The following is a 12,533-nucleotide window of genomic DNA, read 5'->3' as shown; positions in this document are numbered from 1 at the left end:
GTGTCAAATCCATAAATTACATGGTCCTCTTACAGCCTCACCAATGTCCTAGTGACATTGGCTGTGCTTGGGACCCATTCGGCCAGATTTATATCGCATACATGTCCCACTTTTCTCCAGTCTCAGAGTGGCACCTTGGCTACTGACACTGGGGCGTATCCCCTATTTGACATCATCACCACTTGAGATATCATCCATTTTTGATAGCAACAGATGCATATACTGATGATAAGGACAAGCATGGAGGCGATGGCAGCTGCCATTCTACCTGTGTCCCACCAGTTAGGCTGTCTTTGGCCCTCTCCTCCTGGGCCTATGGCTTAAGCCCCCTGCCGTTTAGCTCCCGGCCTTCTAGCCGTTCTTTTGGTCAAGTCCACCTCCACTCTTCCCCTTATGGTGACCTGTTTACTCCGTGCAATGTATTCCATTGTGGTTTTCAAGGCCTGTTCCACCGCCACCCTAGCAGTCCTCCCTAGTGTATCATCCACACTCAACTCGTCATCCCACCATGGGCTGAAGACTGGGCCAGCGAGGGTTCTGCCTGGTAGATGGAAATCTCCCAAGGTGAAAGAGTCTGAAACTTGAAGGCAGAACGTATGATTATTTGCACATACCAATCCTCCGTAGAGGTAGTTCTTCTCGTCGGTCAGAAAGCACCACTGAGTTGGAGATGCCTGGATTGGCCTAAAGGCACCTTCCAAAGGCTCTACCATCACCACCACTGCTGAGCCCTCATCTATCGGTTTCAGGGTGTTACAGTTACACACTATGTAGTGCTCTGATTCAGTACAGCACTCATCCGTGGTCATCAGGAGGGTGCCATTCTTGCCAGGTGCTACGTATCCGCGGGTACCCACCCGGTACGCCAATTCGCCTCTGACCACTCCCAGAGACTCTACTTTACATCCCCCTGATATGTTCCATTCTTGTGCCCCTGTGGCATCATCATTAGAAATCTAAATGCATCCGCTGGCCCCCGCCTGCTGGTCGGGTTACCAAGAGTTCCTGTCTCTCTTCCTCCCAGTTAATCAGATTGAGACTGCTGACTTCCTTCTGCACATGCCGGGGCACCATCCCAAACCTAATGTCTTCAATGTCTGATTCAACACTATCAATCAAGTCCCGAACCAGCATGTCACATGCTCGGCCCTTGGACTGTAAATCAGTTGCCTTTATTACGGCTTCCCCTAGGTCCTCTATAGCTCTCTGTAACCCAGTTCCCTGCACTTCGACTGCCGTAAGCGCATACTCCATTCCCTGAGCTGTGAACTGCAGGCCCTTGGCACTTTCCTGCACCACCCAGGAGGCATAGCTATTCAGGCCTGTGATTTGCCATGAATTTAGGACCGAGTTGGCACTTCCAAACAAGCTCCCCACTTCCCCTAATATACTCCATCTCCGCTGCCTCTTGGAGGGTTCTACTTCGGGGGCTATGCGGTCCTTATAATCACGAAGTAATCGCTACAATTTATGCTTCGCCCAAGTAATTGATGCTGGGTGATCACCACAATTGGCCTCTAATGCCGGCACTATACCACTCAGGTTATAGGTTACTTCTAAAGTGACCATAGTTACATCATGTAACAGTGCCTTTGGGCCCCCGACCCTGATCATGCCATCCGTTGGAGGTGGCATCATGGTGGGACATCGCGACGGCTTTTGATATCCACATGTTGTTAAATCAAAGCATCTTATATCAGTACATCCCAACCACTTAAGAACATCGCTATACAATTCTTGGCAATACTGTCCCTTAAGTCCTGGTTCCCAAATGAATGGGGGTAATTTAGTCCACCCTGCTATAATGTTGATGGTCCTGATGACCACACCCATCGTTTTTCCGCGCTGCCCCTTGTGCGGCGAGCAGGAGTATAACCAACGTCCCAGTCCCGTGGCATCATCATATATGCCGGTGACCATTATATCTCCATCAGTATCCACGCTAGTTTGTAGTTTTGTATAATTGTCACTTCTGGGTCCGATAACAGGGATCCACACCAAGTTGAAGGAGTCTGCTTGCGTGGTGCTGGGATGGACCTCAAGTTCATATGACCAACCGCCCGGGGCGCCATACCCTGATCTTTCCCTTTGTGATGGGCAGGGAGGCCGTTCCAATTGGACTGGTTGTCCGGGGGCGGACAGCTCATGGTTGCTGCCACAGATAGGGTCCCAGTATCCTTGTCCCATATTACATTTGGGATTTATTTTCCATACCTTGGTCGTATGGGTATGTGTGGTGACCCGGTCCGTTATCCATATATTGGGTTTCTTTACCCATTCCCCTTTTCCTCCCTGTGGCAGTTACATGTATTGTCCTGAATGTAAACAAGTACTTTTATCGATGTGCACGGTGGGCACCTCCCACGCTACCATAATTGTCAGGAGGGTGATCGCCATCACGGCCATCCACCAGGCCGCCATTGTGAGAGAGGTTTATCTGAAACAAAGTAATTAAGAGATCTGTTGCTAGCTTTCCTGTTGGTCGAAACAGAATGTGAGTCATGAGGCTTAACCTGGGACCAATGTTTCCACTTACCCCCCCTTTCGTATGTCCAAACACACACATGTGTCGCTGGTCATTAGGACCGTGTAAGGCCCAGTCCACCGAGACGCCAGTCCCGGTTTGGACGGTACCCCTTTTACCATTACCCTGTCTCCCACCATTGGGAGCCCTGATGACTCAGGTTCCGGCCCGCGCCCGTGTCGATCTGCCGCTTCTTGCTGCTGCTTTACTTCCACTTTCATCCCTTGAAGCTGTTTACATAGCTCCGCTACATAGCATGTAATTCTATCCCTCAGCGGCCCAGTTTCACTGCACCCTTCTATCACCCCTTCTGGTAATCTCATAGCCCTCCCGGTCATTAATTCAGATGGAGTCAGTCCTATTGGCTGGTTGGGGGTTGCCCGCAACCTCATTAATATGGTTGGGAGGACATCCACCCAGTTATTACCTGTGCTCGCAATCACTTTTGCTCCAGCCGTTTTCAGGGTTCTATTCATACGTCCCACTATTCCGGAACTCTGAGGGTGGCAAGGTATGTGGAACCTCTGCTTTACCCCTAATAACTGACAAGCCCTCTTCATGACCCTACCCGTAAAGTGGATCGCCTGGTCTGAATCTATTTGAAGGGGGACCCCCACCGGTGATTCACCTCCTCTGACAGAATTCTTGCAGCCGTATCGGCGGTGCAATTTCGTGTTGGGAAGGCCTCTACCCAGCGAGTGAAGTGATCCATTATCACCAGGCAGTAGGTCTTTCCCCTACCCTTTGGAAAGGGGACCCGAGAAATTGATTTGTAGGTTTTCCCATGGTCTCTTCGGTCTCGGTTGATTTCCCATACAAACCTTTATCCCCTTTCCTGGGTTACACTGTGCACAGATCAGGCACCTCTGGCGCTGCTTTGTCACGTCCCTGCCCATGACCAGCCACCACCAGCATCTCCTTAGTGAGTGCAGCATCCCAGGCTTTCCCTGATGTGTATCCCCATGATAGATTTCTAGTAAATCCTGCCTGATACACTCGGGGGCTACCACCTGGTCTGCCACTTCTAACTTCCATACCCCAGTCACATCTTCCTTTGCCACATGACTCTCCCATACCCCAGTCACATCTTCCTTTGCTCTGTGACTCTCCCATACCCCAGTCACATCTTCCTTTGCCACGTGACTCTCCCATACCCCAGTCACATCTCCCTTTGCTCTGTAACTCTCCCATACCCCAGTCACATCTTCCTTTGCCCCGTGACTCTCCCATACCCCAGTCACATCTCCCTTTGCTCTGTGACTCTCCCATACACCAGTCACATCTTCCTTTGCCCCATGACTCTCCCATACCCCAGTCACATCTTCCTTTGCCCCGTGACTCTCCCATACCCCAGTCACATCTTCCTTTGCCCCGTGACTCTCCCATACCCCAGTCACACCTTCCTTTGCCCCATGACACTCCCATACCCCAGTCACACCTTCCTTTGCCCTGTGACTCTCCCATACCCCAGTCACATCTTCCTTTGCCCCATGTCTCTCCCATACCCCAGTCACATCTTCCTTTGCCCCGTGACACTCCCATACCCCAGTCACATCTTCCTTTGCTCTGTGACTCTCCCATACCCCAGCCACATCTTCCATTACCCCATGTCTCTCCCATACCCCAGTCACATCTTCCTTTGCCCTGTGAGTCTCCCATACCCCAGTCACATCTTCCTTTGCCCCGAGACTCTCCCATACCCCGGGCACATCCTCCTTTGCCCCGTGACTCTCCCATACCCCAGTCACATCTTCCTTTGCCCCGTGACTCTCCCATACCTCTCTCATCATTCATTGCCCCATGTTTCTCCCATACCCCAGTCACATCATCCTTTGCCCCATGACTCTCCCATACTCCAGTCACATCTTCCATTACCCCATGACTCTCCCATACCCAAGTCACATCTTCCTTTGCCCCGTGACTCTCCCATACCCCAGTCACATCTACCTTTGCCCCGTGACTCTCCCATACCCCAGTCACATCTTCCTTTGCCCCATGACTCTCCCATACCCCAATCACATCTCCCTTTGCCCCATGTCTCTCCCGTACCCCAGTCACAACTTCCTTTGCCCCATGACTCTCCCATAACCCAGTCGCATCTTCCTTTGCCCTGTGACTCTCCCATACCCCAGTCACATCTTCCTTTGCCCCATGACTCTCCCATACCCCAGTCACATCTTCCTTTGCCCCGTAAATCTCCCATACCTCTCTCTCTTCCTTTGCCCCATGACTCTCCCATACCGCAGTCACATCTTCCTTTGCCCCAAGACTCTTCCATACCCCAGTCACTTCTTCCTTTGCCCCGTGACTCTCCCATACCCCAATCACATCTCCCATTGCCCCGTGACTCTCCCATACCTCAGTCACATCTTCCTTTGCCCCGTGACTCTCCCATACCCTGGTCAGATCTTCCTTTGCCCCGTGACTCTCCCATACCCCAGTCACATCTTCCTTTGCACCGTGACTCTCCCATACCCAGTCACATCTTCCTTTGCCCTGTGACTCTCCCATACCTCTCTAACCTTCCATTGCCCCATGTCTCTCCCATACCCCAGTCACATCTCCCTTTGCCCCGTGACTCTCCGATACCCCAGTCACATCTTCCTTTGCCCCGTGACTCTCCCATACCCCAGTCACATCTTCCTTTGCCCCATGACTCTCCCATACCCCAATCACATCTTCCTTTGCCCCGTGACTCTCCCATACCCCGTCACATCTCCCTTTGGCCTGTGACTCTCCCATACCCCAGTTACATCTTCCCTTGCCCCGTGTCTCTCCCATATCCCAGTCACATCTTCCTTTGCCCCATGACTCTCCCATACCCAAGTCACATCTACCTTTGCCCCGTGACTCTCCCATACCCCAGTCACATCTCCCTTTGCCCCGTGACTCTCCCATACCCCAGTCTCATCTTCCTTTGCACCGCGGCTCTCCCATACCCCAGTCACATCTTCCTTTGCCCCGTGACTCTCCCATACCTCAGTCACATCTTCCTTTGCCCCGAGACTCTCCCATACCCCAGTCACATCTTCCTTTGCCCCGTGACTCTCCCATATCCCAGTCACATCTCCCTTTGACCCATGTCTTTCCCATACCCCAGTCACATCATCCTTTGCCCCGTGACTCTCCCATACCCCAGTCACATTTCCCTTTGCCCCGTGACTCTCCCATACCCCAGTCACATCTTCCTTTGCCCCGAGACCCTCCCATACCCCAGTCACATCTTCCTTTGCCCCGTGACTCTCCCATACCCCAGTCACATCTTCCTTTGCCCCGTGACTCTCCCATACCCCAGTCACATCTTCCTTTGCCCTGTGACTCTCCCATACCCCAGTCACATCTTCCTTTGCCCCGTGACTCTCCCATACCCCAGTCACATCTTCCTTTGTCCCGTGACTCTCCCATATCCCAGTCACACCTTCCCTTGCCCCGTGACTCTCCCATACCCCAGTCACATCTCCCTTTGCCCCGTGACTCTCCCATACCCCAGTCACATCTTCCTTTGCCCCGTGACTCTCCCATACCCAAGTCACACCTCCCTTTGCCCCGTGACTCTCCCATACCCCAGCCACATCTTCCTTTGCCCCGTGGCTCTCCCATACCCCGTCACATCTTCCTTTGCCAGGTGACTCTCCCATACCCCAGTCACATCTCCCTTTGCCCCGTGACTCTCCCATACCCCAGTCACATCTTTCTTTGCCCCGTGACTCTCCCATACCCCAGTCACATTTTCCTTTGCCCCGTGACTCTCCCATACCCCAGTCACATCTTCCTTTGCCCTGTGACTCTCCCATACCCCAGTCACATCTCCCTTTGCCCCGTGACTCTACCATACCCCAGTCACATCTCCCTTTGCCCCGTGACTCTCCCATACCCCAGTCACATCTTTCTTTACCCCATGACTCTCCCATACCCCAGTCACATCTCCCTTTGCCCCGTGACTCTCCCATACCCTAGTCACATCTTCCTTTGCCCCGTGACTCTCCCATACCCCAGTCACATCTCCCTTTGCCCCGTGACTCTCCCATACCCCAGTCACATCTTCCTTTGCCCCGTGACTCTCCCATACCCCAGTCACATCTCCCTTTGCCCCGTGACTCTCCCATACCCCAGTCACATCTTTCTTTGCCCCGTGACTCTCCCATACCCCAGTCACATCTTCCTTTGCCCCGTGACTCTCCCATACCCCAGTCACATCTTCCTTTGCCCTGTGACTCTCCCATACCCCAGTCACATCTCCCTTTGCCCCGTGACTCTACCATACCCCAGTCACATCTCCCTTTGCCCCGTGACTCTCCCATACCCCAGTCACATCTTTCTTTACCCCATGACTCTCCCATACCCCAGTCACATCTCCCTTTGCCCCGTGACTCTCCCATACCCTAGTCACATCTTCCTTTGCCCCGTGACTCTCCCATACCCCAGTCACATCTCCCTTTGCCCCGTGACTCTCCCATACCCCAGTCACATCTTCCTTTGCCCCGTGACTCTCCCATACCCCAGTCACATCTTCCTTTGCCCCGTGACTCTCCCATACCCCAGTCACATCTCCCTTTGCCCCGTGACTCTCCCATATCCCAGTCACATCTCCCTTTGCCCCTTGACTCTCCCATACCCCAGTCACATCTTCCTTTGCCCTGTGACTCTCCCATACCCCAGTCACATCTTGCTTTGCCCCGTGACTCTCCCATACCCCAGTCACATCTCCCTTTGCCCCGTGACTCTACCATACCCCAGTCACATCTCCCTTTGCCCCGTGACTCTCCCATACCCCAGTCACATCTTTCTTTACCCCATGACTCTCCCATACCCCAGTCACATCTCCCTTTGCCCCGTGACTCTCCCATACCCTAGTCACATCTTTCTTTGCCCCGTGACTCTCCCATACCCCAGTCAGATCTCCCTTTGCCCCGTGACTCTCCCAAACCTCTCTCTCTTCTGTTGACGTATCTTTGTGCAGCTGCACCATATTTACTTCCTCTGGTCCGATAGTGCAAGCTGCCACCGGGGCCGGAGAAGCGGGCATATTTTCCCATGCATGTGCAGCAGGCGGTTAAGAAGGCAAATGGCATGTTGGCCTTCGTAGCGAGAGGGTTCGAGTACAGGAACATGGATGTCTTGCTGCAGTTGTACAGGGCCTTGGTGAGACCACGCCTTGAGTATTGTGTGCAGTTTTGGTCGCCTGATCTGAGGAAGAATGTTCTTGCCATGGAGGGAGTGCAGTGTAGATTCACCAGACTGATACCTGGGATGGCAGGAATGATGTATGAGGAGAGATTGGGTCGATTGGGCTTATACTCGCTGGAGTTTAAAAGAATGAGAGGGGATCTCATTGAAACTTATAAAATTCTAACAGGACTCGACAGACTAGATGCAGGAAGGATGTTCCCGATGGTCGGGCAGTCCAGAACCAGAGGTCACAGTTTAAGATAAGGGGTAAGCCATTTAGGACAGAAATGAGGAGGAATTTCTTCACCCAGAGAGTGGTGAACCTGTGGAATTCTCTACCACAGAAGGCAGTGGAGGCCAATTCATTAAATATATTCAAGAAGGAGTTAGATATATATCTTAAGGCTAAACGGATCAAGAGATATGGGGAGAAGGCAGGGACAGGGTACTGAAATTGGATGATCAGCCACGATCTTATTGAATGGCGGAGCAGGCTCAAGGGGCCGAATGGCCTACTCCTGCTCCTATCTTCTATGTTTCTATGACCTGGCAAAAAACCACTATTGCTTTCTCTTCCTTATTCTTGCTCTCCTTACTCCACTAGTCTTTCTGCCGGTTGGGAATCCATTCTGGATCCCAGCCTTCCTTTACCATTCTTTTTATTACCTTGTCATGTTTTTTTAACAAATACTTCATTATGGATCCCTGAGGACCCAGCTTTCCCTCGGCCATCTTACCTACTTAACTGTTTTAGAAATCGCGGGGGTCTCCTACCCCCAGGGAGACACCCATTAAGCTCTCTCCCCCGGCCCTCACCTGGCCGTTGGTGAAACTTAACTCTTTTAGAAATTGCGGGGGTCTCCTACCCCCAGAGAGACACCCATTAAGCTCTCTCCCCCAGCCCTCACCTGGCCGTCGGTGACCACAACCACTTTGCAATGTTGCCCTCTCTCTCTCACATGACAGCCGTTCTGATTCATATTGTTCGAGATCCCTGATAGTCCGAGGGACCGCTCCACAGACCTAACTACTGGGTGGTATAAATTAACGTACTCACCCCACTTTGTCTGTTGGTCCTGGAACGGTGCCCTTGTTTCGGTACTCGCAGTGGATCCTGCCGACTACGCCAAGTTGTTGTGGAAAGAAACCACTCGGAGCCACGGGTAAGCTGTGATATGAGAGAAACGTTATTATGTGCATGCAGGGGAGAGCCTTCAGCCTACCGAAGTCTCTCAAATTTACAATGGTTGTCGCAGTATATTTATACATAATCAATCTACGACCAATAATTGTTCAACCGTTAATTACCAGTTACGTAGGCTTTGGCAGATGCTTCCCGCTATCTCAACTATCCCAGACCTAAGGTGCCTTTCTGCAGTTTTGTTTATCTTATCCAATCTCCAGTTACCGTTATCTTTGTTCATTGTTCCTGATTCAAGGTTTCGTGGAGAAACTTTATTACAACTACTGCTGCTGTTAAATGCTGACACTGCGCTTTGGTCTGATTTTGGTCAAGTTTCCCATCATACCTTGCAGGTACAGTTACATTTTAATAGCATAGCTTCTAATGCAACTATAATATACATTTAAAGGGTATCCAAACCTACAGGTTACCCTATCAGTCAGAACTGGAAAAAGTTAGAGATGTAACAGATTTTAAGCAGGTGCAGGGGCAGGGAAAGGGGGCCGGGGAGGAAAGAACAAAAGGGACGGTCTGTGATAGGGTGAAAGGTAGGAGGGGTTAAATGTTGCAAATGGCAGAATCATCAACAGCTGCCGCTTGAAAAAATAGAGGCAGGGGTTATGGCCTGAAATTGTTGAACTCGATGTTGAGTCCAGAAGATTGTAAAGTGCCTAATCGAAAGATGAGGTGCTGTTCCTCGAGCTTACGTTGAGCTTCATTGGAACAGTGTAAGAGGCCGAGGACAGAGAGATCAGAGTGGGAGTGAAGCGGTGAATTAAAGTGACAGGCGACCGGAAGCTCGGGGTCACCCTTACAGACTGAACGGAGGTGTTCTGCAAAGCGGTCACCTAATCTGTGTTTGTTCTCCCCAATGTAGAGGAGACCGCATCATGAGCAGCGAATACAATATACTAGATTGCATGAAGTATAAGTAAATCGCTGTTTCACCTGGAAGGGGTGTTTGGGGCCCTGGACAGTGGGAAGGGGGGAGGTAAAAGGGCATGTGTTGCATCTCCTGTGCTTGCACGTGAAGGTGCCAGGCAAAGGGGAAGGGGTGCTGGGGGTAATAGAGCAGTGAACCTGGGTGTTGCAGAGGGAGTGGTCCCTTCGGAATGCTGAAAGGGGAGGGGAAGATGTGTTTGGTGGTGGGATCACGCTGAAGGTGGTAGAAATGGTGCTCGATGATCCGTTGAATGTGGAGGCTGGTGGGGTGAAAAGTGAGGACAAGGGGAACCCTATCGTGGTTCCGGGAGGGAGGGGAAGGGGTGAGAGCAGAAGTGCGGGAAATGAAATGGACACGGTCGAGGGCCGTGTCAAACACAGTAGAGGGGAATCCTCGGTTGAGGAAAAAGGAAGAGATATCGGATGCACTAGTATGGAAGGTCACATCGTCAGAACACATGAGACGGAGAAACTGGGAGAATGAAATCCAAACTTATCGCACCATCTCCATTTCTTTCCTCCACTCCCAGTTTTCCCCCTCCCTCTACTCTGGTTGGGTTCAGTTCTACACCCGCTGTGTGCAGAGTGAGAATAAAATCAATGAGTCAATGATTGTCTCTCCTGGTCACTGGGACCCTGAAGCCCCGCCCAATCTTTATTCCTGCACCAAGATGGCCACGCATGCACTATGATCCAAATGAAACCGTGCTGTCCCTCTTTCCTCTACCAAGATGGTGACAGGTATTTATCTCATCCCCTCCCCCTGAATTCCCATATAACCCGGGTTGTTATCGAGAAAAAGCCTCACCGATTGATATGCCAAATAACTGCCTGAATCCAAGAGGTTAAAACTTAAAACTAAAGACATTTATTAAGTAAGAATCATGGCATCAAGTTAACACAGGGCAACCATCATTCATCACTGACCCAGCCCTTATGAGTAAGACCCAGCTCTTATAAGTAAAACTCACACCAATCAGAAGGATCCAGAGGGGCGGGGCTAGGGAGGAGCATTAGTGGTTACACCTGTAGAACATTCCAGACATTAACAAGTACAACAACAGACAATCCAGAACACAGAGTTATTTCATCACATTCACCCCCTGCTATAGATTCAGTCTGTCAGGAGGTCTAATAGTCCTCTGGGAATGACGTAACTCTTGCTGAGGCTCCTCCCGGAGTACTAACTCCGGTTCATCCGAATTCCCAGAATCATCAGTGTTTTCCACACTGAGGGTTTGTGTCTCTAAAGGTCCAACACCACGATTGAAAACTCTACTCTCAGGGTCAAACTCTTTGAGCTCCAGCAGGTGCAAGATCTTTAATAGAGACCGTATCCTCTCGCACATCCGGATATTGAATGTACGCATACTGGGGATTAGCATGGAGGAGTTGTACTTCCTCCACCAGTGGATCAGTCTTGTGGCCTCTCGCATGTCTGCACAACAACACAGGGCCCATGGTCGTCAACCATGTGGGTAACGATACTCCATTAGTAGCTTTTCTTGGAAAGCTAAACATCCTTTCATAAGGGGTGGCATTCGTCGCTGTACACAAAAGAGACCTTATGGAATGCAGCACATCTGGCAGGACATCCTGCCAGCGAGAGGTCGGCAGGCCTTGCGACTTCAGAGACAGTACGATAGCCTTCCACACTGTCGCATTTTCTTTCTCGACCTGCCCATTACCACGAGGGTTATAGCTGGTGGTTCTACTCGTTGCAGTCCCTTTCGATAGCAAAAACTGTCGCAATTCTTCACTCATAAAGGAAGAACCCCGATCACTATGTATATAGTTAGGCATGCCAAACAAAGAAAACAGTTGGCAGAGGCATTTAATTACAACAGCACTGGTCACATCCGGACAGGGAATAACAAAAGGGAACCGGGAGTACTCATCTATAATATTAAGAAAATAGACATTATGGTCGCTCGAAGGAAGGGGACCTTTAAAATTGAGACTCAAACGCTCAAATGGTCGAGTTGCTTTAATAAGATGAGCTGGCTCGGATGGCTTATAGAAGCGGGGTTTGCATTCAGCACAAACACGACAGGTTCTGGTCATTGTCCGGACCTCCTCAATAGAATAGGGTAGATTGTGGGACTTAATGAAGTGGTTCATTCTGGTAACCCCAGGGTGGCAGAGTGCATCGTGGAGACTTTGAAGCTTATCTATACCTAGACTAGCACATACTCCTCATGATAAAGCATCCAATGGCTCATTGAATACGCCAGGCCTGTACTGAATATCATAGTCATATGTTGACAGTTCTATTCGCCATCTTAAAATCTTATCATTTTTGATCTTGCCTCTCTGCTTGGTATTGAACATAAAGGCCACAGATCGCTGGTCAGTAATAAGCATAAAACGTCGGCCAGCGAGATAATGTCTCCAATACCTGACTGCTTCGATAATCACCTGCGCCTCCTTTTCCACTGAAGAATGTTGAACTTCTGGTCCTTGCAATGTATGAGAGAAGAAAGCCACTGGTCTCCCAGCTTGGTTAAGTGTTGCTGCCAACGCAAAATCAGATGCATCACTTTCCACTTGAAATGGGATCTTCGCATCCACGGCACATACCACTGCCTTCTCAATGTCCCGTTTAATATTACAGAAAGCCTCCTGAGCTTCCGCCGATAGCAGAAAAGACGTCGACTTAATAAGAGGTTGGACTTTATCTGAGTAGTTACCCACGCACTGGGCATAGTACGAGAA

Source organism: Somniosus microcephalus, chromosome 4 (assembly GCF_052327205.1).
Source record: "Somniosus microcephalus isolate GS21.2 chromosome 4, FLI_Smic_1.0, whole genome shotgun sequence".
Taxonomy (NCBI): Eukaryota; Metazoa; Chordata; class Chondrichthyes; order Squaliformes; family Somniosidae; genus Somniosus; species Somniosus microcephalus.
The sequence above is the reverse complement of the archived record's forward strand: the minus strand, read 5'-3'. Positions refer to the sequence as shown.